The following is a 26,578-nucleotide window of genomic DNA, read 5'->3' as shown; positions in this document are numbered from 1 at the left end:
GAACCATGAAACAATGGAACACTAGGTGGAAGCATCCACCAAACAAATTGTGCTATAGTCATTGAAAAGAAGAAACTAAAAGCTGAGATAAATGCAATGGTCGAATACATAAATTCATTAAAAGGTCAAAGTTTGATTCCTGGTGACCAATCGCGGCTTACCTTTGACTCTAGTGCTCTTAAAAACCAATAATTACTAGGCGACTTAAAGAAGCAATTGGCTTAGTAACAAATAGGGTGCTAAACTCATGCAAAATTTGCATGAAATAGTTTCTCTAGCTTGAGACCAACAGTCTGGTATAAACTCCCTTCCTGCTATATACTTGAACATTCCTATATTATTGAAGTAGGGTTAGGCTAGTAGGTACTCATCTAAAGGGCACTCATCCCATTTTGACTCAAGGGTACACATGTCTTGCTTCTATTTTACCTTATAGGGCCTAGTGGTGATTGGCCACACCCATGTCTTTCTATGCTTGGTGCGGATTCTGTCATATGTCAAATTTAATTGTCAGGAAATATCTAATAGGATCAATCTATCCAAGTGATAATGTGGAAATTTCTTTGGGATGTCCAAAGTGCCTACCACCTAAATATACGTAAAAGTGTGGAACTGGATGAAATACCCTCTGATCTGAGTGACTTAGGTTGATGCTTCTACTAAAAACCTTATTTCTTATTCCCCTTCTATGAACTATACAATGAAGATAAAGACATCATTAACTATTATGTACTCTAGGCTATCATCTCAAAGCTTCTTCTTTACCAATTAAGGGTGCATGATGTAGGTCCATGCATTGGTATCTTCTATATTTCCTTTCCTTGTAAGCCCCTGATACACAATAGCTCTTGTAGCTAACAAATACACTACATATGAAATCATGTAGAAACATAGATTGTTCTTAACCGAGACTAGTTTCTCATGCCACAAGTCACCGATGATGGTTCCCCAATATATCATGTTGTCCCTTGTTTTGATCTTCTTGATGAAATAGACCATCCAAGCTTCCAAATGAATATTCATGAGAAGACCCATTACCCTTCTCAAGACTACTATGCAATAGATGCTATCAATGATCATGTAGCCCCTAGTCATATCTAACTTTCCAAGCTTCTTGTGTGGGGCATGAGTAATTAGATATCTTTTTTGAACTATATGATAGGCTTCCCCTTAGTGTTCCCTATACCATCTATCCACACTCTCATAAGAGATGCCATAATATATTTCTAAAATGGGAAAGTGGAATACCCTCTCTATATTGTATGGCCGGATGTCTAGGACAATCTCTTGTGACACTTTTTATGACTCTTTCATCTAGGATGTTGTAGACACCAAAAATTGTCCACTTAAATACAATTACTCTTATCCTAGCCAACGAAATATATATTTAACATTTAGCCTTATCTTTCCTTTAATTAAATAAATACACATTTATTTAATTATAATCCACTTTATCTCATATCCTTGATTTTAATAGATTTACATTTATTTAAATCTTAGGCTATTTCACTTTATCCCACTTGCATCTTAATCCTTCCCTTTAATTAATTAAATTATCTTAATTAATCCTCTTTTATCCCACTTGGAATTAAATATTACATTTAATTCTATTTGAGCACATGGCTTCTAACTTTAACCCTCCACTTACCCACTAATTAATCATAATCCACACCGATTAAGCCTAATAATGCACTCACACATGTGCCAAATAAGAGACCATTCTTATGAATTTCTCCTTTTGGCTAGGGAAGTCTCTTACACCTCTTACACTTACCCAATCTATTCCTTTTTACACATTTTTCCCCCTTCACATGTGAACCAAAGTTTGTCACACATGTGTGAGAAACCTTGAGCTTCCAAACCTCTTACACATGTCATTGATCCATCACTTTCAAAGGTGGCTCACAACATGTTTGATCAACCTTGAGCCTCCAACCCTCTTACACATGTCATTGACCCATCACATCAAATGTTTCTCATACATGTGTGAGTATCTTTCCCCTTTGAATGGTCAAAATCCTAATCCACATGGAGCCCACTTGGCCTCTACCTCCTGGTTGACACCTCATCAATCTTGAGGAATCTTAGCCGTTCATCTCATATCAAATCTCAACCATCCATTTCCTCCAATTTCCTATGAAATAAGAACCCTCTCCTCATTTCCATTAGCAATCTTCAACACATTTTTATGTTGTAGGAAGGTGAGCAACCACATCCCACAACAAAAAAATCATCAACACTAGGTGATTTTAGAAGGTTTGCATTAGTGTTGTTTTGAATAGTTTAAATTCTTTTTTTTTTCATTTCTTCACTATTTACATGTTTACTTCCATTTTTTGAGGTTTGCATGAATATGTAGGAATAAGCTTTAGTTGTTTATTGTTTATTCCTTTGTTACATTTTATTCAATACAGACGTAGTATTGAGCAACAGTTATGATCAATTCAGATGATTGCACTAAGACTGGGTGTGAAGAAACATTCACTAATCCATTATGTATAAGAGAGGTAATCATATCTGACCTCTCTTGGGGTTTGTTGCAAAGTACAAGGTATTTGTTCTAGTCTATATGCATGAGCATTGTATCTTTGATTTCTAAGTGCAAATCTATGAAGTATGACTTCTTGGGCACTCCATAGAACTTAAAAGTCATGGGTTTGGGTGTGATCTTAGCTTTTGCAAAAGATGATGAAGCCATGGCAGCTTGCATAAAATGACAAACATTAGTAAACTCTTATGCTCAAAACGTAAAAAAGAAGCTCAAAGACTCAAAAAAATAGGCGAAAAACTAAATGATTAGGCAAAAAATCAAAATAGATAGAAAAATGCACACTTGCGCAACTTCGCAAGTGCATAGGGTGCACTACATGTACAAAACTGGGCAAGTGAGAAATAGGGTAGGCATACATGCACAGTTGTGCACCTGCTTAAGTGTGCAAGGTGCACAACTGTGCACTTGGACTTGGAGTTAATGCATGGAGTGTTTTTTTATGAGGGTAATAGAATGGGGAGCTACTAAGGTTGCACACATGTACACCTACGTAGGTGCATAGGGTGCACACTAGGCATTATACCTTGGTGTTGGTTGTTGCAAGGAATGTGGACTTCACAGATGTCTAATGGTCCAAAGATGTGCACTCTAGAGGCTCGTAGATCACAATGAGAGGACCAAGGGGGTCCACTTATATTTATAGGCATTGGGGTTGGTTTGTGCACAATGGGAAGTTGCACACTTGCGCAAGGTGCACAGGTGTGCACCTCCACCTTGCTTAAGTGTTGGGGACCTTGGGAAGTTACACACCTTGCGCAAGTGTGCAAGTTGCACACTTTTCCTTGGTTGCATAATTTTTTTCATTCTCTCATCTGTCATATTCTAATGACACACATTGTTCCTAACTCCTAGATCTAGGTCACAATGCCCCTGCTCCCCAAGGTACCTCAAAAGACACCCTATTATGATGAGAAGGTTCTCATGACTCAAAAGAAAAAAAGGGGGTCCCCATTGTTGAAGTTGAAAATGGGATGTGTGTTGTGAAACCACAACAATACTAAAGGTTTCAAAAAGTGAAATTTTTTTTAACAATATTGATTTCATGTCCTACTTTGGCAAAAAATTTAGGATTTGTTATTATGGGATCACCTAGTAATAAGTCTATGTTTTGTATAAAATGAATGCCTACTTTGGAACACAAGATTGAGCCTAAATGTCTAGCTATACAAATGAGTGCCCATTTAGGTTCAAGATTCCATTCTTTTATGAGTACATATTATTAACATGTTACCCTTTAGGATTATGGAATTGTGACAAATAGGTGATAATTTTCACCCCTACAAACCCATTGATAGAAGGGCCAAAAACAACTATAACGAAAATAGGTCTGTGTTTATATAACGAGTATGAATTTTGTAAAATTTAAATGTGAAACTCACACTTTTGCTTTCATTTTAAGCTTCAAATACACTTGCAAACACAACCTCAAGTCTTGGACATGCAAGTACAAGGTTATGGTAATTTCAAAAGTGAAGATTAATGCTATTAGATTTTTAGAATTCATACTATTTTTTAAATTTAAACTTCTAGGTTATAATGTGTAAAAGTTTTTAATATCAACTATTTTAATCACACTCTGTGATTCATCATCATGATGAAAATGTTCAAAGTTCAAAGGAGATGTAAATAATATCTTTGGAAATACCACTAACAATCTTTTTATTTTTAATTTTTTGATGAAATCATATTTCATTACAGATGGAAATGTCTAGTTTTCAAATATATAATTGTTTAGTGTTGAACATATATTTTAGATGACTAGTCAGTTTAGAAACAAAAAGCCTTCTAAACATAAAATGACATATTATTACTGTTCAAGAACTTTTGATTTTGATTGTTTTTTGAAATTGTGTTTGACCAATATGGACATCATTCTCCAAAAAGTAAAAATAAAACTACATTAAAGAATCATTTTAGGTCAAATTATGTTCACCATCTGAGAGGGATTTCAAAAAATTGTCAGGGTTTGAAAAATAGACATCTAACAATCACATGCAAAAATTTAACTAATAAATTAGATGAATAAAACACACAGAAAAGAAAAAGAAAACACAAAGATTAACACGGTTCACCCAATCTCAAGCTATATACACCAAATAGAGAGTCCAACATTATTGTCTGGTAAATCAACCTAATTATAATTTGTAATGTCCTGCAACTCAATATCATCACAAGAAGCTATAACATTCACATGTGAAATCCCTAACCCTAAGACATTTTAACAAGACTTATATCAATTACAAGAATAAGGTTAGAATATTTCGACCAATAGAAAATATAATTCGATGCATAAAAGTCATTTTTGGCTTCATAGGGAACTACTCCTTGACCCCAGGGAGCACGCAAGGGGTGCTGCCTCTTGACCCCTTTAGAGGTATTACCTCTTGACTCTATCTTGGGGGTGTTGTCCCCAAACCCCTGTTGAACATTTTGGAGCGGAACTTTGCCAATAAAAGTAGGGAAAAATAACTTCTGAGTCTAATTAGGCTCCATATAGTAACAAAAATACTCTAGTCTTAACTAAAAAATAATAATTAAAATGTTTACTAAAAAATCACAAAAAAATATCATAACCAAACTTTCGAATCATATGCATTTTTTCTAGAAAATAATTTCTTTAACTACTTATTTGGTTGGCCATTGGCCATACACATGGATCTTTAAGCCTCCAACATGCTTTTTTTAAAGGGCAAACATTATTACATTTCATATTCTTACAACTTGTGGATATCCTTGTGTAAGTACTTCAAATTTTTATCTAATTATAATAAACTTTGATTTCCAAAAAAGAAAGGTTCAAATTTTTGGCCAAAAGTAGAAACATCAACTTGCATAATGCTCAAGTGGATAATCTTTGACCAACTAAATAGAGTCTCATAAAAGAGGGGCATAAGAATAATTAGTTCTTCAATGTCAAATGCTTTGTATTTGATATGATTCCATTGCTTATAGGAGCTTAAGATGCCCATGAATAGTTACTATGCTACAAGGTCTCACATATGGAGAGGAGCATATTGGTGGCTCATGGTTTGAGGCCATGGTTTTGGAGACCATTTGTAGCTTTAAAGTTCTAATGATCAAACCTCATGTAAGTGAGTACAAAAAATAGAGAGAATGGTTTAAATGAGAAAATGTAATACAATAAGGATGTGATATGAAGTATGATATTTGTTATTCACTTCAATTTGTTGCATACTTATATGTCATTGATTGGGTCCCTAGGTTTTTTAAGTAGACAACAAAACCACACACACACACACACACACACACACACACACACACACAATAACATACATTTTTGGAATGTGAATACACATTATCTGAGTTATAATAAAAATATTGATTCAATTGGCTTGTGAATGGGCTTAGTAAGGTTAATCTTACCTCTTCTATTGGTCTAAAGGAGGTTGTAGTTTGGGGAAAACCTTTTAGGCAATGGTGGAAATGTAACTTTGATGGGGCCTTGAAAGGTAACCCAAGACCCTCAAGAGTAGGTTTTATCATTAGAGATGCAATGAGGGATTTAATTGCACTATGAGGTAAAAGGTTACATGATGGAACAAATAATGTGGCTGAAGCAGAAGTAACCCTTTTAGCCGTTAGAGCTCCCAAGAAACTGGGGGTGTCCAAGCTCCATGTGGAAGGTGATTCCCTCATTATCATCAATGCAACAATTAAAGGTTCAATGGATGCATTGTAAACATCAGACATGAACTTTATGCTCTAGAGGATTTCAAAATTTCACACATTAGAAAACTGGGAAATCAGGAAGTAGACTGAATGTACAACTGGGCTTTAACTCTAAACATCAATGAAATGGTGGTGTAATATTTCATAGGGTTTATATTATCCATGGGGGATGGTTTAACATATTTATTTAAAGAGTTTACTCGTTGCATTACAAAAAAATTTAAGCATAAGATTGGTCTTTAGAAAGCCTTTGAAGGTCAAAGCTCACACATACCGAAAACATAAAAGATCAAGTTTTTTAAAATGCAAGTCATTAAGTTTGTTGTGGAGGACGATCAATACATTTGGTTATGTGTGCCTCATTAATTGAGGAGAGATGAGCACATCATTACACCATTAAAGAGTGCTTGGTAACCTGGACTGCCATTCATAACCACTTAAGCATTCTATTTCTCAAGGAAGTGGTGGGTATCACACAACAAGATAATATGGAGGCTTCCTTCTCTGACTGACATTAATCAACAAAATCCCTTCTATGGCACAACTAAAAACCAATGACTAGATAAAGCAACATCTCCCAGTTTTTGTGTAGTTTTGGGGATCATGTGGGTGGTTGTGGTTTGGGAGTTGAATGGTGAAGATGATTAGTTTGCCATGGTCCCATCAATGATGGATGAATTTTGTTTTTGTTTTGAGGAAAGGAGAAAATTTGGACTAATAAGTTTTGATCCTTGCTACATTCCCTTCGCTCACATGTGGGGTTAGATGCCGCTTTGATTTTGGAAATGGGCAACTACAGACTGTGTCGGTTGATTTGTTGTTTGGGCTTCCACTTACAAATATTTTGACATGCTTAAATTCTTCCACATCATTCTTTGGAAGTTTTGGTTTTTTGGTACTTTTCTTGTTTTACACTCTTAGAGTTTTTGAACATATATTAAGAAGAGTCAGAGCTTTATGATATAATCACAAATCCTTTTACCCAACAGGTCCATTTGGTTCGTGGAATTTAAAAAACTCAAATTTCTACAAACTTTGGTTTAGCCAAATCAAGGTTTTGCATATCTTCATTCTAATTTTTGGAATTTTACTGAAACTATTTGTTTCACTTAGAAGATGCGTGTGAAGTGCGTAAGCTTGGAGTTGAAGACAAATTTCAAAAAGTAGTCCAATCTATTGTTTTAACACTCCTTAAAAAATTAAACTAGGTTTTGATTTTCAATTCCTACTTGATAGTAGGAAGTTGGAAAACCTGGTTTTGAGGCAAAATTGGAAGTCTCGTATGCTAATTCCATTTTGCAAATTTTGAAACAAACGCACAAATTTTCAAATCTGGGTTTTGAAAAAGCCAATTCCTGTCATCTTCCAGGAACCAAACGGGCCCTTAAATTTTTCATTAACACATTAGTCCTTAAAGTTTTCATTAACATCATAGTGAATAAAGTATTGTTATCAAAGTGACATACGCAAATGAATTGGTCAAGTAACGATTTTTGTCACAATTTGATGTGAGTTGTGGCCAAACCAACATAAATTATTAAATTAAAAGTAGTAATTAATTACAAATCCTCAGTGAAAAATATTTTATCTTATCTTTATTCTAGAAGTCTAAAGATTTGTCATGGTTTAGTCCTTGAGAAAGGTGCATTAGATTTTTTAAGAGCTTCAAGGTGGTGCAATTTTAGATAATGAGATACTAATTGAGAATGAATTTTCATACATGGAAACATATTTTAGTGAGAAAGTTATTTTTCCAACATAAAATATTGCAATCCTTGAGGAGATTACTCTTGATTCTCTAATGGCATTGAAAGCCACCCATATAAGATAATACTTGGAGGATCTGCTTATTTTCAAATCATAGAAATATAAATAAAAAAGAAAGCAAAAATATTAACAACTCAAATAATAATTAGTTCATAATAACTTAGATGAGAAATCTAAAGATGAAAGACACCTAAAGAATACGAAAGTAAAAGATATTACTGTTGTACTCAAGAAGTGGTGGATAAAAAGTGGCATTCCATCATGGAGTGTTTAGCTTACATGGATGTTCAAATTAATTACATTGGGACACCTTAAGTGATCTATTTGAAGAATAAACGATAACAAAGGTTGTAGATTTCCTAATTAGGATATATAGTAGTAGATCAAAGGTATCGAAAGAAAAAATGATTTAATTGATGTACTCTTTGAGACTTTTCTATTTCAGACTTGGCATGCTTATTGATTTGTTGGTTCTCAGTAGGTCCCTTAGGTTGTTCAACCTCTTGAAATTTGTTAAATACATTCATTAATTCTTCTTCAATATGTATGGATTTCAAATTAGACATTTCAAAAGCACATGACAAAGTTAAATTGACTATTGCAAGAGGTGGTGTCATTAGAGACCATAGTGGTGCCATTGTGATTTCTTATGGTGGAAACCTAGGTGCCTCAACTAGAAATCAAGCAAAAGGAATGACCCTTCTTTAAGGTCTAAAATGTTCCCATTCAATAGGCTTGAAAATGTTGAAAATTGAGGGGTATTCAAAATTAATTATTGAAGCCACTAAAGGTACAATGAAGTTGGGTAGGAAAGTGGAAGAAATTCTTAAGGATATTAGACCGTTATTGACAAGCCTTGATGACTTTTCTCTATAGCATATTTATGGAGAGGGGAATGTTGCTATTGATTCCATAGTGGTCATCTAAGTCACAAGGTTCAAATTTGAATTCGAGTTCATCGATCATAAAATTCGGATGAAATTTGACAAGGGTACAAATTCAAAAAAAAAAAGTGACATTAAATTAAATTAATATATATTTATCTATTTTTAAATATAAGTAATATATCCACAAAATTGTCATAATAGTTTGACATTGCTAAATAATTAAACTAAATGACTTAATATTATTTTAAAATAAAATAATCTTATTATAAATAACAATATTACATTAAATATCATAAAATTTAGGTGAAGTTCGGAAGGGTAAAAATTCACCGAAATTTTGAACTTCATGGATGAAATTCGCCAAATCCTGTGACTTAGAGCAAGGCCTCATGCAATTGCTAGGCTTAATTTGCCTAGTAGCCACCGCTTAGTATATTTAGGAGTATTTTGGGAAGCTTAAGGTCATAGTAAGCTACTAATATTGTTGCTAATCATTTTAATATTAATATTTTAAAAAAAAAGATAGAAAATTTAGTGATTTAAAAACTAAAATAAAATTTTGAAACAAAAAAAGTGAGGGAAGTAAATTTATGATGACAAATGGAGTTTTTCCAATAAGCAACCACTATTTATTTTGAGCCCCTCCTTTTCTTCATAGCTTATTTTCATTCCCTAAATAATAGCAGATCCATAAAAATAGGAAAAGATTCAATATTATCCCTTTTCCACAATTGTGATTCTCCATATGAACACTCTGTTGCTTAAATTTAAGCATAAAATGAAGTTAAGCAGTCGTATGGAAACATGATGTTAGGTGGCCATAGGATTTGAAAAAGAAGGGCTCCATTGGTAGAGACAATACACTTCTTACCATAGGTTAGTAGATCCCTTACGAGGAAGGAACAAGTTCAAACAATTCGTAATGTATATTAACACGATAATAAAATGTACAAGTGTAATGACTTTCATGGGGCACTTTTGATTAGGCGGGCTATAGTTCAAATCCTTATTTGAATTCAAATTTTAAAAATATCTGCCCGTGGTAGGTGCACCTTTTGCCAAGTAGATGGTTCTTAAAGACTACACGTCAACATATGCCTATTAATAATGATATTTGGCAAAAATTACAAGTAATGAGAGCTCGAAAAGGTTGACTTATTAAAAGTTGTGATTTCTATTTAAAATGGCCTAAAAGGATCCATCTCGATTTATTTTTGACCCCTCGTCATTTTTTATAACTCTTAAATTGGAAGAAATGACTATTAACATAGATTTGTTGCTCATGAGGTATTGGCCCTGGGAAGACACATTTATTTCAATTATTAAACCCCTTTAAAACATTTTATCAACTTAACTTCATCTGTTTGTATTGTTAACCTAATTAAGCATTCTCAGCTCTAATATTCTCTTTCCTCTACGCCTTTGTGTATCTTTGCAACATGTCTCCATGTCGCTACTAGGCTTATTTTGGCCAGCAGTGGTTGCTTAACTTTTTTAACAACAATTGTGGAAAAGGTGTCTCCATGGATGCTAAAATTTGTTGCTTGTTTTTTAGCTATGCTTGTAAACAATATTTTTATATAAAAAGTTAAATTTTAGAGGAAAATTTTAAACAAATAAAATGAAAGAATCAAAATGGTGATGCCACATGTTATTTTCCCTAAATTTTTCTCAATAGCAGTTTGCTTATTTCTAGCCCCTCCATTTCTTCCAAAGCTTAATTTTAAGTGATAAGTAGCAACTGCTTGGAAAGATTCCAATTTATCCTTTTCCCTAAAGTAAAAGTTTACATGGGAACACTCTTACTGCTTAAAATTAAGCATAAATTTTATATAAGTAGTTGCATGTGGACATGAGGTTTGTTTAGAGATTTCCACAATGGACAGGGACAAAGTTCACATAGAGCCCAAAAAAATGAAGATGTAATTCACAACAACACTGCAGTGTGGCATATTATCTCTGAGGGAGGAATTGTTCTGTTTATGCAAGCCGTGACTAGGTTTGATGAAAGTCTCTCACACTAGTTTGTTGCATCTTGGGAGGAGTGAAAAATAACCATGAGCTATATCACATTTGAAGTCAATGAAGATGCGATAGCTCAAACTACTGGTCTCTCTATCGAAGGATGTAAAAAAACCTAGTTGCATTCCTGATGAAACTAGTTTGAATTGATTTTTTTTCTTGGGTGAAGATCTAGTAAAGCTCTGCAATGGGTTTAACAAGGAGAAACTTCTCCCCTTAGGACCAAGTGTATTGTAATAATGAAATATTTTACTCTGAAAGGGTGTTTTAGGATTTATTATTATTATTATTATCATCATCATATGCCTCTTCTTAACCACTTTCACAACCATGTTTTGATTTCTTTTATTTTCTACTTGTTGCACACTTTGGAGTTCATTGCTAAAGATGTTCATGAGTGTAAAAAAATGAGAAATAACTATACAATTTTACATTAAGGGATCATTTTGAGACTTTTTAATTTTCATCTTGGTTTATGTGTTAGAGTAATAAAGTTTTTTCTTATTAATTAAATCACATAGATTTAATTATTAAGTCACTTATTAGCTCTAGTTTACTTAAGCTAAGCTTTGAGCATATAATAATTAATTCTTTTATTAATTATTATCATGCAACCTAGGTTAGTTACCTGTTAGGGTTTTGATCTCCTTTATAAGGACAATCTCTCTTTGTAATATTCATTCACTTTTGATAATAACAATTTCTCTTTTTGCTCATCAAGAATGTCTCATCTGTGGATCTTAGAATTCCAGCCTCCATAGCTTTTGCGTCTTTCTTCCTATGACAGGTGTTTGTAGGTAGGTGATTCCTAGGAGCTATGGGGTTGAGCTTTCATCAGCTTCAACATGGTATCACAACTCTAGATCTTCATGCCCCTATGTTGTTTATGAGAGGTTTGGCTTGACTTTCAAATTTGTACTTTTTCTTTCAGAGGGTTTCATTTTTTAGAGGTTTTTTGTATTGGATCTAGGGGTCACCTTTTTCAGTGCACTTTGAGCCCAAACGAACCTCACCGTTGAGCTCAGAGCACCCAAAAACTCCTAATTTTTTTGTAAAATTTGTTCAATTTGGACACAGTTAGAATTTGAGGCAAAAAATATTGCTCCCATATTAGGCACATTTCTCGAGGTAACAATTTTATGACTTTTGGGCACAAAATTTGAGATTTTTGGCATAAAAATCAAGGTTTTTTGGCACAAATGTTGAAAATTTGTATACAAAAATTGAGGTTTTTTGGTACAAAAACTAAGATTTTTTGCACAAAAATTGAGTCAGTTGTACGAAACTAACACACTTCTCGAGGTGATTTTAGTACAAAATCAACAAGCTTCCTGAGGCAATTTTGTACAAACTTGCATGCTCCCCAAGACAGTTTGGTACAGAATTGACATATTTCCTGAGGTAATTTCTCTACTAGAGGGTACACTTTTCGAGGCATTTTGGCATGGATCTTGAGGCGGTAATTTTTTTTAGTTTGCCCTTCAACCTCTTTTTTGACATACACGTGGTTTTTTGGCCGTAACTTTCTCATCTGGACTCTATTTTTCGAAAACAAGATATGGCTGAAAAGCTGGTTCTAATCCCGTTCTAGTGGTGTAGGTTATTTTTAGTTTTGATGCTTTCTTGATGGTTGTTTATGTTGTCAAAATTAGGAGTTCTATTTTGCACTTCAGGAGACATATCTTGAGCATCCGCTCTCCAATTTGGGATTTCTTTATATCACTAGAAAGGTCTTTGAGATCTTTTTCCAGTGATGATGGTTTTTTTTTAAGATTCTACTCCAAGCATATTCTATTCAGTCTTTTGCATTTTTGCATTCTCATGGATATCTTGGTTGTTTCAAGTCTAGGGATTGATTTCATTGCTTCAGATGATTCGTCGCAGGTTGTACTATATGTTGCATCAGTCTTATGTCTCTTATGGTCTATTTAGACATCTTTTGTAGCATTTATGCAAACACACTTAGATAAAGTGCCACTCTATTGCATTCTCATGGATATCTTGGTTGTTTCAAGTCTAGGGATTGATTTCATTGCTTCAGATGATTCGTCGCAGGTTGTACTATATGTTGCATCAGTCTTATGTCTCTTATGGTCTATTTAGACATCTTTTGTAGCATTTATGCAAACACACTTAGATAAAGTGCCACTCTATTGCATTTCAGGATCTTGCACATCTTTGTGTTTTATTGTATTCACACTACATTATAAAGTGCCTTGGGGGGTTTCATATTGGCCATATTCGCTATCTCCCTTTGTCAAGTGAGTGGTTCTTCCACGATATTAGCCTCATGATGTGTCGATGACACGTGTCATTATAGGTGTTTGTACTTCTTTTGCACTCTCGATGTTCCTAGTTCTTATTTTTGTAGGAGATATTGCATTCAATTTCAATGTTCATGTCTTACCTCTCAATATTATAAGGGGGCTTATGTTGGTTCTATTGCTTTTTTGGTTTGATGGAGTGAGCTATGTATTCAGTATTTGATCCTATGTACTAGGCAATTGTAGTGGCTGGATACCTATGCATTTTGGTGAGATGGATCGTTTACCATATAGACATTAATTCATTCCTATGTTTGGAGGCCATGAAGATACCTTCCATCTTTGATTGATCAGCTCTTCAGACTTAGTCTTCTCTATCTGGTCATGTTCTATAAAGTAGAGGTTCTTTAGATTAGCGGTTTGACAATGTTTGCAACTTCACGCTTCAGTGGTGTTCTTCATGATCATCTTTTGTTCCTATCATCTGGGACATTTCCTAGTTTGGAGGCTTCTTTAGTCCTTCACTAGTTCTTTTTACCATTATTTCCATCTCCTTTTGGAGTAAGGTTTTTCCCATGTGGTTTTATCAAATTTTCCTCTTTTTCAGAGATTTGGTTGTGCTTGGGTACCTCATCAGGCCTTGTTTCTGGGACCCATATTTATTTTCAGTAGTAGTTTCTACAATTTTAGCTACTCCCTAAGTTTATCTTATGGGGGGGTGGTGTGTTAGAGTAATAAAGTTTTTTTCTTATTAATTAAATCATATTGATTTAATTATTAAGTCACTTATTATCTCTAGTTTACTTAAGCTAAACTTTGGGCATATAATAATTAATTCTTTTATTAATTATTATAATGCAACCTAGGTTAGTTACCTATTAGGGTTTTGATCTCTTTTATAAGGACGATCTCTCTTTGTAATATTCATTCACTTTTGACAATAACAATTTCTCTTTTTGTTCATCAAGAATGTCTCATCCGTGGATTTGAGAATTTCAGCCTCCATAGCTTTTGCTTCTCTTTTTTTGTGACAAGTGTTTGCATGCAGGTGATTCTTGGGAGCTGTGGGGTTGAGCTTTCATCAATTTCAACATTATGCCCTTTGTGTGTATGTTCTGTCCAAAGGGTTCCATCCTCCCCATACCCACCCCACATTTGCATCATTGATACCCCTCACACCTTTCCTTAGATTTTACCCTCCCCTAAGTCCCCTATGAAGATTTGTGATAAAAAGAAAAATGACCCACCTAGCCCATCTAAGTCTAAAACTGCTAAAAATGCCATGTCCCACTAAATCGACTCGGATGTCCAAATTATGGAGGAAACCAACACTCCCCACTATTCCACATGAATTTTTGCTAAACTTGGGGTAAGGGTAAAACTATAAAAGAGGAGTTGGTTGAGGAGAAGGCCTTTAGGCCCCGTTTGTTTGCTGGAATTAACCTGGAATAGGAAAACGGGAATAGGAAAATTGGAATAAATCTATTCCAATTTTGGCCCAAAATGAGAATAAATCAAATTCCAAAAAAAAATTAGAATTTGATTTATTCTCATTTTGGGCCAAAATTGGAATAGATTTATTCCAATTTTCCTATTCCCGTTTCTCTATTCCAGGTTAATTCCAGCAAACAAATGGGGCCTTAGTGATTCTAAAATGGCTTTAAAAAAAAGGGTCTAGGAAGGAGACTTCACAAAACAACAACAATTTGTCTCTACGAATTTTAAAACAAAATCCTTGGACATTACTGAAAAAATTGAGGTGGGAAGCAAAGGTAATTCCCCTTTTGACACCAGTTCCCCTTACTATTGTGGGTGGTGAATGTGGTTCCTGTGCTGCTATATGGGGGCAAATTTACAAAATAAAAAAGGATTTCAAAAATCTAGAAGATAGTTTTGTGGCACTTTCCAAATTTGCTCTCAAGGTTATGCATTCTTCGGCTACTACTTTGTCTTTTGCAAGAGGACAAATTAGGTGCGAAGGAAATTGATAACGCAACCTCCAAAGGATCTAATAAAATTTCTCACTAATGACTAGACTTGAATGATGCTCTCCAAGGTCAGTGAACAAAAAAAGATTTTTTTTCTATTATGATTGGTTCCAGTTTTTCAGTGAACCAAAAAAGATTTTTTTTTCTATTATGATTGGTTCCAATTTTGATGTTTTCTTTGGTTTTGGTAGCCTTGCTCCTTTCTGGGCTTCTTTTATGTTGGTTTCTAGGCTTATAGGCACTTACTGGTTTAGCCCTAGTACATGACACTTTAGACTTATAGTTATTTACTGGTTTAGCCATGCATGACAGATAAAAAAAAACTCTTATGAATATTTTATCATGTTTAAAACTATTATGGTGAATGCTCATAGATTAGGCTTTAGTCATATGATTATGGGAATTATTGAAATGGTGGTGTTACCTATGGATACATTTTTGTGGCTAACATAGTTTTTGGATCTACTATTTAGGTATTAAGTAGTTGCATGTCAGTCTAAAGTTGCTATCGTCTGCTGACAATGGTTCTTCACTCTTCGTCTACCTTTAAGCATTGTATATAAGGATTAGCCCCTTAATTTTTGGCTGCTTTGATTAAAAATAAATAAATTGAAACTACATTAAAGAAAATAATTATTTGGCAGTTGACAATTTAAAATGGAAAAAGAAAGGGGATTACCTGATGCTTGAAGCTCTGCAGCAACTTTTTTAGAAGGCTGGCCTATTGGACTATACTCATGATGAAATACCATTGTTTGCTTGCCATCTATAATGCTTTTCGGTTTGAAGGATCATTTCTCATGATTGAAAGAACTACCACTCTGATTGTTGTGAACTTCCAGAGAATCAGTGATGGAAGGGGGAACTATATCTTTAACAAGAGGACTGATGAAGTCAAAAAGAAAACCAACAACCACACTTTACCTGTATGCAAATTTCAAGGTACCTTCCACTAGAACAATATGTAGTTTAAGAATTTCTATTGCTTCCAGAAAAACACCTGGTGATATAACTTTATTGACTAAGAACTCTTCTACACTTGTAGCCCTTCCAACATGGCTCAACCCAAATGCACCAAAAGCATGTCGAAGACTCTTTGCAACCAGATTTTCTTGAGGGCCATTGAGAGAAATTTGAGCGAGGAAGGCAACATTAATATAAGACACTACATTACCAAGAGGTCTAATGGTTGCCCTGAATGTTTTGAACAACAAATTTTCGTTAATTTCAGCAGAGTGATCATCTCCAACAAGATTACCGGCTTGATTCCAGTTTGGAATAAATAATGAAAGCAATAGTACCCTTGAATCAAGACAAGGTTTATCAAAGAATTCCTCCATGGTTAACACAGATTCTCTTCTCTCAGTTGTGATCATTTTGACTGATACATTAACTCCAAGGAGAATGGTTGCAACATCAGAATCAAATGACAAATTCTTGGCCATAATTATGTTGCCACCAATGCTAGCTGTATTTCTAATAAATCCAGATGCTACCTTTCTCAGGTGATTGGCAAGGCCCTCAAAAACTAAACTTCTTGTAGGGTTTTCTTTCCCATGATCTTGAATATCACCTACAATGGTGTTTGTATCCTCCAATGCTTTTATAAGCTTGGCAATGGTTACAGCTGCTCCAACTTCAATCCCTGAACCATGCCTTGTAATATTCTGTAGCTCTGAGATGTTACTGATGTCAACAAAAACTTTAGGCTCCATGGTTTTGTAGATCCCAGCAATTGTATTACCTATAACTAGCATAAGTTCAACATTTTCCTCACCAGCTTTTTCTTGAGTCTTCAAAATATCATCCACGGTGGATTGTCTGATCCAAGCACGTTTCTCTCCACTGAACTCATCTTTATAAGAAAAATTCAATGTGGAGGATGTTCTAGAATCTCCATATCTTTGCTTCAAGAATTTGGAATCCAGAGAAACTCCAATTGGATTATATTTAGGCAGCTTATTTGGGTCAGGATTTTCATTTTTTTTCCAAAAGGTACTGAAACCCAAGTTGTCTAAATCAACATCCCCTGTAAAACTCTTACAAACATCAGCAATGGGTCTGTAGCCAGTACACCTGCATATATTCCTTGCAATGGCTTTCTCAGCTTCCAGTACCAAAATCTTTGAAAACCCTTGTCTATGATCATGGCTTCCTTTGGCTTCAGCCTGACGAAGAGCACCATAAAGAGACATAGACCATCCTAGAGTACAGTAGCCACACTATGATGCATGAAAACCAGCAACTCTTCTATGGATTGCATGATGTCCATCCCTGCAATTTCCAAGCCCTTCAGTAGTTGTGATAGAACAACCATTTATAGATCCCAATAGTGTCAAGCATGAACTTATTGAGAATTCCTCTGTTTCTTTTGTATCAGTGTTGTATTTTGATAAATGCACAACAGAAGCCCCACACCCCCCTACAACCAACCAGACGATTTCCGGACAAGTTGTTCAAGAGAATCTGGCAAAGATGTTCTAGAGTCGCTACATACTAATTTTGATGATTCTTCATATCTTTTTCTAGTCGTGAAATAAATTCATACAAACGTATTTGATTGTCTACGAGTCTCTGGCCGTCTCTAAGACTGTTTAGATCTCAGATAAAATAAATCTGCCAGAACTTGTTGAGTTTTAGCCAATTACAAACTATGGAATTTTCATGAATTTTGATTTTAACTGTCCTACCTATGCTTTCACTTATTCCAATCTTGTCAATGTAAATTAACTAAGAATGCGAAAGAAAGTACAGAACAGAAAAAATGCATAAACACAGAGTTTATCGTGGTTCACCACAAATCGTGGCTACGTCCACACTGAGAGAAGAGGAATTATATTAATGAGAAAACCAATTGAGTTTACAATACATGCCATCAGCATTTATAGATCACAAATGATCAGCTGAAGAGACAAAATAATATGGAGGGAAAAAAACATGTGTTTGTTGGCCTTCACAATTCAACAATCTCCCACTTGAAGACAACAAATACACTAGCTGATCATCCATTCCCCTACTCTACATGCTGAATTACTTCTTTTTAACAAGGCCAAGAGAAGTCCTGGCACATTCGAACTTCTCCTTGGCAACAACCTTCGTCAACATGTCCGCCGGATTGATCTTGGTATCAATTTTGGCAACATTTAGTTTTCCTTCTGCTACCACATAATGAACATAGTGAGCATGCTTATCAATATGTTTGGAGCGTCACTGAGAGGAATGATTATGAACCATAAAAATTGCACTCTGACTATCTGAAAATAAAACATAATCATCTTGTTGCCAATGTAAATTTTTGAATAAGCGTTGCAACCAAATTATCTCTCTAGCCCCTTCGGAAAGAGCCAAGTATTCAGCTTCAGCAGAAGAAAGTGCAACACAGTGTTGCAGTCTTGAGGCCCAACTAATAGCAGCCCCAACAAATGTGAAAGCATAACCAGTAGTAGACTTGTACTTTTCTCGATTTGCAGCAAGATCTGAGTCACTGAATCCTTGCAATTGAGTATGATTTCTACCAAAACATAAGTGCATAATCAAAAGTACCCTTGAGATACCGCAATATCCATTTCACTGCTTCTCAATGAGGTTTCTCGAGATTTCTCATGTATCTACTAACTACTCCCACCGTGTGAGCAATGTCAGGACGTGTAGAAACCATAGCATACATTAAGCTACCAACTGCTGATTTATAAGGAACATTATTCATAAAATATTTGTCATCTTGTGTTTTGGGACACAAATTAGAACTTAGGGGGAAATGAGGAGCAAGAGGAATAGGAACATGTTTAACTTCAGCCATGCCAAACCATTCTACAACTTTGTCAATGTATGATTTTTGTGACAAAGTCAACATCTTTTTCTGTCTATCTCTTGTAATAGTCATCCCAAGAATCTTTTTGGCCGCCCCTAAATCTTTCATGGAAAACTAAGAAGCTAACTCTTTCTTTAGCTTGCTGATTATTTGAGGAGAAGTACCAGCAACTAGCATGTCATCAACATAAAGTAAAAGAATAACAAACTCGCCACTAGGAAGTCTTTTATAGTAGATGCAAGGATCTGATTCGCATCGGGTGAAGTTATGTTCAGCCATGAACCGATCAAACTTAATGTACCATTGTCTTGGAGCTTGCTTGAGTCCATACAAACTCTGCTTCAGCCGACAATAGAGATGTTCTTTCCCTTTTTGAACAAAGCCTTTAGGCTATTCCATGTACAATTCTTCATTTATATCACCATGTAGAAAAGCTGTCTTAACATCAAGCTGTTCGAGCTCAAGATCCCAAATGGCTACCAATCCCAAAACTGCCCAAATTGTAGTCATTCAAACAACAGGTGAGAAAATCTCTTCAAAATCTAAGCCCTTTTTCTAAGCATATCCTTTGACAACTAATCGAGCATGGTACCTTTTTCTTCCGCCATCTTCTTCTTTCACCTTATACACCCAATGATTTTTCAGAGGTTTCCGATTGGGTGGAAGTGGAACTAAGTCCCATGTTTTATTTGTTTTAAGAGAGTTCATCTCTTCTTCCATTGCAATCATCCATTGATTTTTATCAGTACTTTCACAGGCATCTCTGAAATTATTCGGCTCTACTTGATTAGAGATTAAAATATCAAGCTCTACCTCCTTGGAGTAAAGTAACTCATAATTTGAATAATTCGTAGGCATCTTCCTCTACCTTATAGATCGCCTTAAGTTTGGATTGTGTTGCTCATTCTGAGCATTACTTCTTATCAGTTCATAGTCATTGCCCCTTGAAGATGTACAGATTGGCTGAGAGACATCCAAGTCTCGTTCCCTATGACCATGATGTGTTTGAGCATTCGAAAAATCATGCATATGAATTCTTAAAGTTTCTAGTGACTATTGTATAATAGGGTGGACTATTGTAGAAGGAATACCCAAATCCATGCAATCCAATGCAACTTCTTTTATTCTCTCCGTAGAAGACCAAGGCACGGCAGGAATGGAGTCACGTTGAGTAGTGAGATTCCTGTTATTGTCCTGCAAATGATGACTATGCACGCAAGCTCCATCATAAACATAGGTTTCATCGGGCATGAACAAAGGGGACCACCTAGAAGGGAGCAGACACTGATGATCTCCAGCACCATATTCAAAGAGATCTGTTGCACGAGTGGATGCTCCACATATGTGAGAGGTGTGTGTAGGAGTCTTATTGACCAAGGATGACTCTGTATCACCGTGGGTAGATGCATAAACTTTTTGTGTGGAGCAGAGTGTAGGATCTCCCTGCGTAACATAACAATGACCTGGCAATTGACCATCTGCCCAATTGCTGTGAAGCTCTGTTGTTGTTTGGTGAAGACCAAAACCTTAAACTAGTGAAGGAGTAAGCCCAATTTTTATGTTGGCCATTGAACCCAATGCTACATTCCCTACATGAATGAGAGGGTCCACTGACAGCTCCTTGTTTTTCCCCTACAAGATAAAAGACTTGTCTCATTTGCTATGTGGGTGAGATACCCCCAAACTCGCAGACACCCTGCTCATTACTATGGCTTATCTCCAACATAGGAGGTGGATGCTCTCCCTCACTATGAGCAGTAGGAGCTTTGCCAAATAATTCTCCTATGCTTTCACCATTGTGACTACTATCCAATGCCCCACATCTCTTGCGAATTGACTGATTTGAATTGTTGTTAATTCTTTGACCATATCCCTATAGATTGTCTAGTTCATCGAATTGCTCATCCTTAAAAGTATGCTCTGACCGTTGTAGTGATGGAAGAATATGAGAAGAGGAAGGCTCTGAATCACTGCTAAGACTAGGAAAAGGAGCTAAAATAGAGGTAGGAGTGGAAATGATAGGCTGAGACTGTGACTGTGAGTTCAATGAAGAATTATTCTCATTAAATAAAGGCATAGGGATAAAATCTTCAACAACTCTTTCTTGTGGTGCTAATTAAAGAGCCGAAAACTTCATCTCATTAAATACCATATCTCTACTCTATACAATCTTCTTTGCAACAGGATCCCATAATCAAAATCCATACTGATCTTCACCATAACCCATGAAGATACGCTCCTGTGATTTTGAATCCAGCTTGCTCCTTTTTTCTTTAGGAACATGAACAAATGCTTCACACCCGTACACTCGAAGATGTGAGTAGAAAATCCTTCTACCCAGCCATTCCTCCTCCAGAATTCCAAAGTCCAAATGAGATAAAGGACTTCGATTAATCAAGTATACTACTATATTACAGGCTTTCACCCAGAATTCTTTGCCTAAACCAACATTAGATTGCATACATCAAACTTTCTCAAGTATAGTTCGATTTAGTCTTTCCACTGCCCCATTTTCTTGAGGGGTGAATGGCACAACTTTCACCCGTCAAATACCATGATCTGTACAAAAGTTATCAAACTCCAAGGAACAAAATTCACCTCCATTATCTGATTTTAAACATTTAATTTTGTGCCCGCTCTGATTTTCAACAAGAGCTTTAAAAATTTTAAATTTGGAGAAAACTTCAGACTTTCTAGACATCATATAAACCCAAACCTTTCTAGTACAATCATCAAGAAAGGAAACAAAGAAATTTGCGCCTCCATGGGAGGTTACCTTTGTTGGACCGAAGACATTCGAGTGCACCAACTCCAATGGTGTCGTCTTCTTGTCATGACCATGCTTCAAAAAAATGACACATTTTTGTTTCCCATGAAGACAATGTTCGCAGAATTCTAAATCTGCTGATTGGAGACCCGAAAGTTGCTCTCTATTAAGCATAACCTCTAACCCCTTCTTGCTCATGTGGCCTAATCTTTGATGCCAAAGTGCGGCATCACTGTCCGCAATAGTCATCACAGCTCCCACCTCATCATTAGTTTCTACAACATACAGATTGCCAACTTTATCTCCTTTGGCAATAATCATGGAACCCTTGGTAATTTTCCATGTGTCCGTGAGGAGTGTAAGAAAACCTTGAGCATATAACTAACTGACGGAAATCAATTTTTTTTAAAAATTTGGGAACATGCCTAACATCTTGAAGCAATAATTGAGCACCTCCTTTAATTGATAACAAAATATCACCCTTTCCTACGATTTCACAAGGCTTGTTATCACCCAAAAAAAATTCCCAAATTTACCTTCCTTGTAGTTTGTGAAGGCTTCGCTGCAAGAAGATGCATGAAATGAAGCCCCGAAGTCAATTACCCATGAATTCGAAGTTGTTTCACTTGACGCAAGAACCAAAACACTATGACCAGGATCATGAATGATGTTTGCTCCGCTGACCAAAACTTTTTCTTGAGTTCTTTTATATTTTCTGCAGTCCTTTTTGACATGACCAGCCTTTTCACAAAACCAACAACCATTTTGTCTACCTCGGGACTGCGACCTTCTAGCTGATTGTGATCTTCGATTGTTATTATTTCTGCCTCTATGCTGAGTTCTTCCTCTATTTTCCGTACTAACCATTGTTAGTGCATCGCCGGATGAAGACTCTTTATTAGTTCTCCTCATGTCTTCACTAAGCAACGTAGAGGCTACCTCATCGTAGACCAGCTTGTTTTTGCCGATTACGAAAGTACTAATTGTTGTTACCACACCATCCTAGCTATCCGGTAAGGAACATAACAAGATGACCACCTTATTTTCGTCATCCTTAGGCATACCAATGGAGTGTACTTTACATAAAAGAGTATTTAACTCATTTATGTGATTCAACATTGCTGTTCCTTCCTTCATCTTCAATTTGTAAAGCTTCTTCATGATGAAAATTTTGTTTGCAGCAGATTTCGTTTGATACATACTATGAAGTTTGTCCCGTACGTCCTTTGTTGACGTTTCATTGTTCACATTGAACAACACATTCAGAGATAGTGAAAGAATAATCTCTGCCATTGCCTTCTCATCAGTTTTAGTCCAATCTTCATTTGACATGGTGGTAGGCTTCTTTGCTTTACCTTCAATTGCTATTGCAAGATCATGCTTGACCAAAAGTGATCGCATCTGTACCTTCCACAAGCTAAAATTCTTCCTTGAGAATTTCTGCACTCTTGTTTCCTCCATGACTTTGGAATTTGGTCACCGAAATCGATTATGGCTCTGATACCAATTGTAAATTAACTAAGAATGCGAAAGAAAGTACAGAACAACAAAAATGCATAAACACAGAGTTTATCGTGGTTCACCACAAATCGTGGCTACGTCCACACTGAGAGCAGAGGAATTATATTAATGAGAAAACCAATTGAGTTTACAATACATGCCATCAGCATTTATAGATCACAAATGATCAGCTGAAGAGACAAAATAATATGGAGGGAAAAAAACATGTCTGTTGGTCTTCACAATTCAACAGTCAAAAAAGAAGAAGAAGAAATGTTCTTGTCAAAAAAAAAGAAAAGAAATGTTTTTAAACGTCATGCTTCGTTAACAATGTATTGGTGCAAAATTAATTTTGTGTTCCATGCTATAGATTTTGGGTGTGTATGTCTATAAATATAAAAAAAACAAGTGCCGCCTAGTTGTACTTACCGTCATAATTTACATAATAATTAGAAAATAGAATTTAAATAATAATAAATTTAATACTTGTATCTTATTTTTATTAATATTGTATTAAAAAAAAAATTAAATTGATGAAGAATATATAAGAATTATAATACATTGAATAGATATTAGTTAACTTTAAAATAAGTTCAAATCAATCAATTAAACATAAGGGATAGAATATATAAAATGTATAAATTAATATCAATTGATCAAAAAATAGTTAAATGTAATTGGTGAAATTAATTCACTAACTCATAAATAGTATATTGCTACCTATATTAATAATATTAAACAATGTTGTAAAACATAATATTTTTTTAACATTTATTTATTTATGTTAGCAATTTTCTAATGAAAGAAAATATTTTTCAATTATAACAATGATCATATCAAAATCTATATTAATGATCATGTTGAAAAATTAATATAACTTAATAACACGCAAAATCCTAGCAAAAATTAATATAATTTAAATTTATATGATATATATATATATATATATATATATATATATATATATATATATATATATATATATATGAGCTGTACTATAATAAAATAATAAAAAAATTTTGTATTTGGTATTTTTAACATACTTTTTGGCCTAATGGGTTGTCGTTCATGAGGTCCTTGAGGGTTCCGACATGATCCTTAGTGGTTCTCGTAGGTCCATTGTAGGTTTGAGCAAGGTCCACGCCATGGACAAGGTCTTGCAGACCCTACCTGAACCTGACACTAATCTGATTATTGACAAGACCTGACTAGCAGGATCCAATCCCTACAACCTAACTATGAATACGTTGTATAAATGTTTGCACAAAGAAAAACAGAGTATACCATTAGAATTAGATTTACCTTCTCCACAGCCAAGTTTGGCTCCTTTGTACTGAGTATGATATCGAAGATATGAAAGCAGAGTAGTTTCTGGGTGGATTTGAGATAAATCTACTTCAGTGCTTTGCCCATTCAGCACAAAAACCAGACAATTTGCATTTTCTGATGCCATGATATCTCAACAACTTGTGAAATCTCACTCCAGTGTTAAAAGTTTTCAGTACAATTAGTTTTGATGGTGCTTGTTAAATTGGAAATTAGATTCAAAGTCCATAATTATTGAGTTTGGGGAGATGTTCTTGTAAACCCTTCCTATTCTAATTGAAAAGAGATTCAGCCGCCCATGAAAGCTGGTTTTATGTTTGTTTAAGCAAAAATCATACACAGTTGAAAGCAAAAGTAATAATCTATGGCAGATCATCATCATCAATTTATTTGTTTATTTTATGATTATTATAAGTATAAATGAAAATATCTCCCAACGTCCACTCATTAAGAATCATTACTTTTGTCCAAAATGAGTCGGTCTAAGTTGCCTACTACATTCCCACCCCAAACAAATTATAGTCAAAGTTGGAGTAGTTATTAATGGTAGAAATTATTTTTAGAACATTATTTTTTTAAGCGGGGTGTCAAGAGTTGGAATGGTAGACAGAAAAAAATGGCTTATAGGAGTTGGTGTTAAACATGACTGGTACTTTGGTTGTGGCAGGTTCACAAGTTTATATATTTCAATAGAATGTTGTTATTACTATTGATGTTGTTAAATATGATTACAAATTCTTCATGTGTGCTCTTGGCAAGAAAATTGTCTACACTTTTGGTCAGATGCTTCTCCTTGATTTATTTCAGATGCTGGTTCAGCTTGTGGACCTGGATAAAGCTCTGCAGTTCTCTTTGTTTCTTGTGTTGTTCTACTCTCTTTGCTAATATTTGAAATTGTTGGTTAAAAGTTTCCATAAATGACACCCAAGCGTACTAAATTAAATTATATACACTTGCTATTGTAAATGTATAACAAAAAAGAGAAAAAAACAAAAACAAGAACCAAGTTAGCCTCGGACGTGGCTATCCTCCTACAAATTGCACCATTGACTAAATTTCAAAAAAGCAAAAATACAGTAAATTTTTTTGAAAATTTCAGCTTTTGATTGAATTTTTTATTATCTTTGGTGCATCTTGTTTTTAGCTAGGGCCATTAGGCTCTTTGAAAGTTGAAGTCATTAATTATTTATTCAAAATTCATTAGCTTTCCCATCCATTTTGCCACTCAAAAGTATGCACATCAAAAGTTTAATGATAAATTTATCCAAATAGATATACATGTTTTTTATATAAGATATTTAAGTTGTCATATATTTTTTAAGGGTATATAAAATTTTGCTTTTAACTAAAATTATATTTTTAAAACATTAAAATACATTATGATGATATCTTTTAAAATCTCAATTATATAAAAATAATATATAGATTTAAATTTATACTTAAATTTTCATTTATAAATCAATTTAAATAATAAAATTCTTTATATTGATTAAGTAATATTTTATTAGTTAAAAAATATAAGATTTATAAAATGTAAACTATTTATACGGTAATAGTGAAATTATAACATAACATTGACGTTTATGCTTTCAATTAATATCTTTTACTATACTCAACTCTTATAATAATAATAATAATATTATTATTATTAAAAAAATGCAGCGTAATTGAATTTTTCTAATGTCACTTTAGGTCTAAAACAATTTTTTTTCAATAATAACAAAAATTAAAAAGATCATTGAAAATATCCACTAGTTTTCTGTTGCATATGATTGAGATGACTGAGATGACATCAATTGATGACATCAACATTTTCTAGTGGGATTGCATCAGTAGTTCATATAATGCTTCGAAATATCCTTGTTGTCAAGGTTCACTTAAAAAAAAAGTTTCACATTTGTCTTTTTATTAATTGAGTTAATGACACCGCAAAGATAAGATATCCACATATATAACAAGAGATGTAATGCGTCATAGTTCTTGCCAATGCATAATGGTTGTAGAG

General features: G+C 34.5%; 1 pseudogene; it reads right to left on the bottom strand.

The window, feature by feature from the left end:
• LOC149553980 (putative aldehyde oxidase 4) overlaps nt 1-24,700 on the bottom strand; it is a 139,588-nt pseudogene extending 114,888 nt beyond the window's left edge.
• Nucleotides 24,701-26,578: the final 1,878 nt, after the last annotated feature.

The sequence above is a fragment of the Cupressus sempervirens genome, chromosome 6 (assembly GCF_028749045.1).
Source record: "Cupressus sempervirens isolate cs-2001-9-10 chromosome 6, ASM2874904v1, whole genome shotgun sequence".
NCBI classification, from domain to species: Eukaryota; Viridiplantae; Streptophyta; class Pinopsida; order Cupressales; family Cupressaceae; genus Cupressus; species Cupressus sempervirens.
Note: the sequence above shows the minus strand (reverse complement) of the source record. Positions and strands in the feature narration are given on the sequence as shown.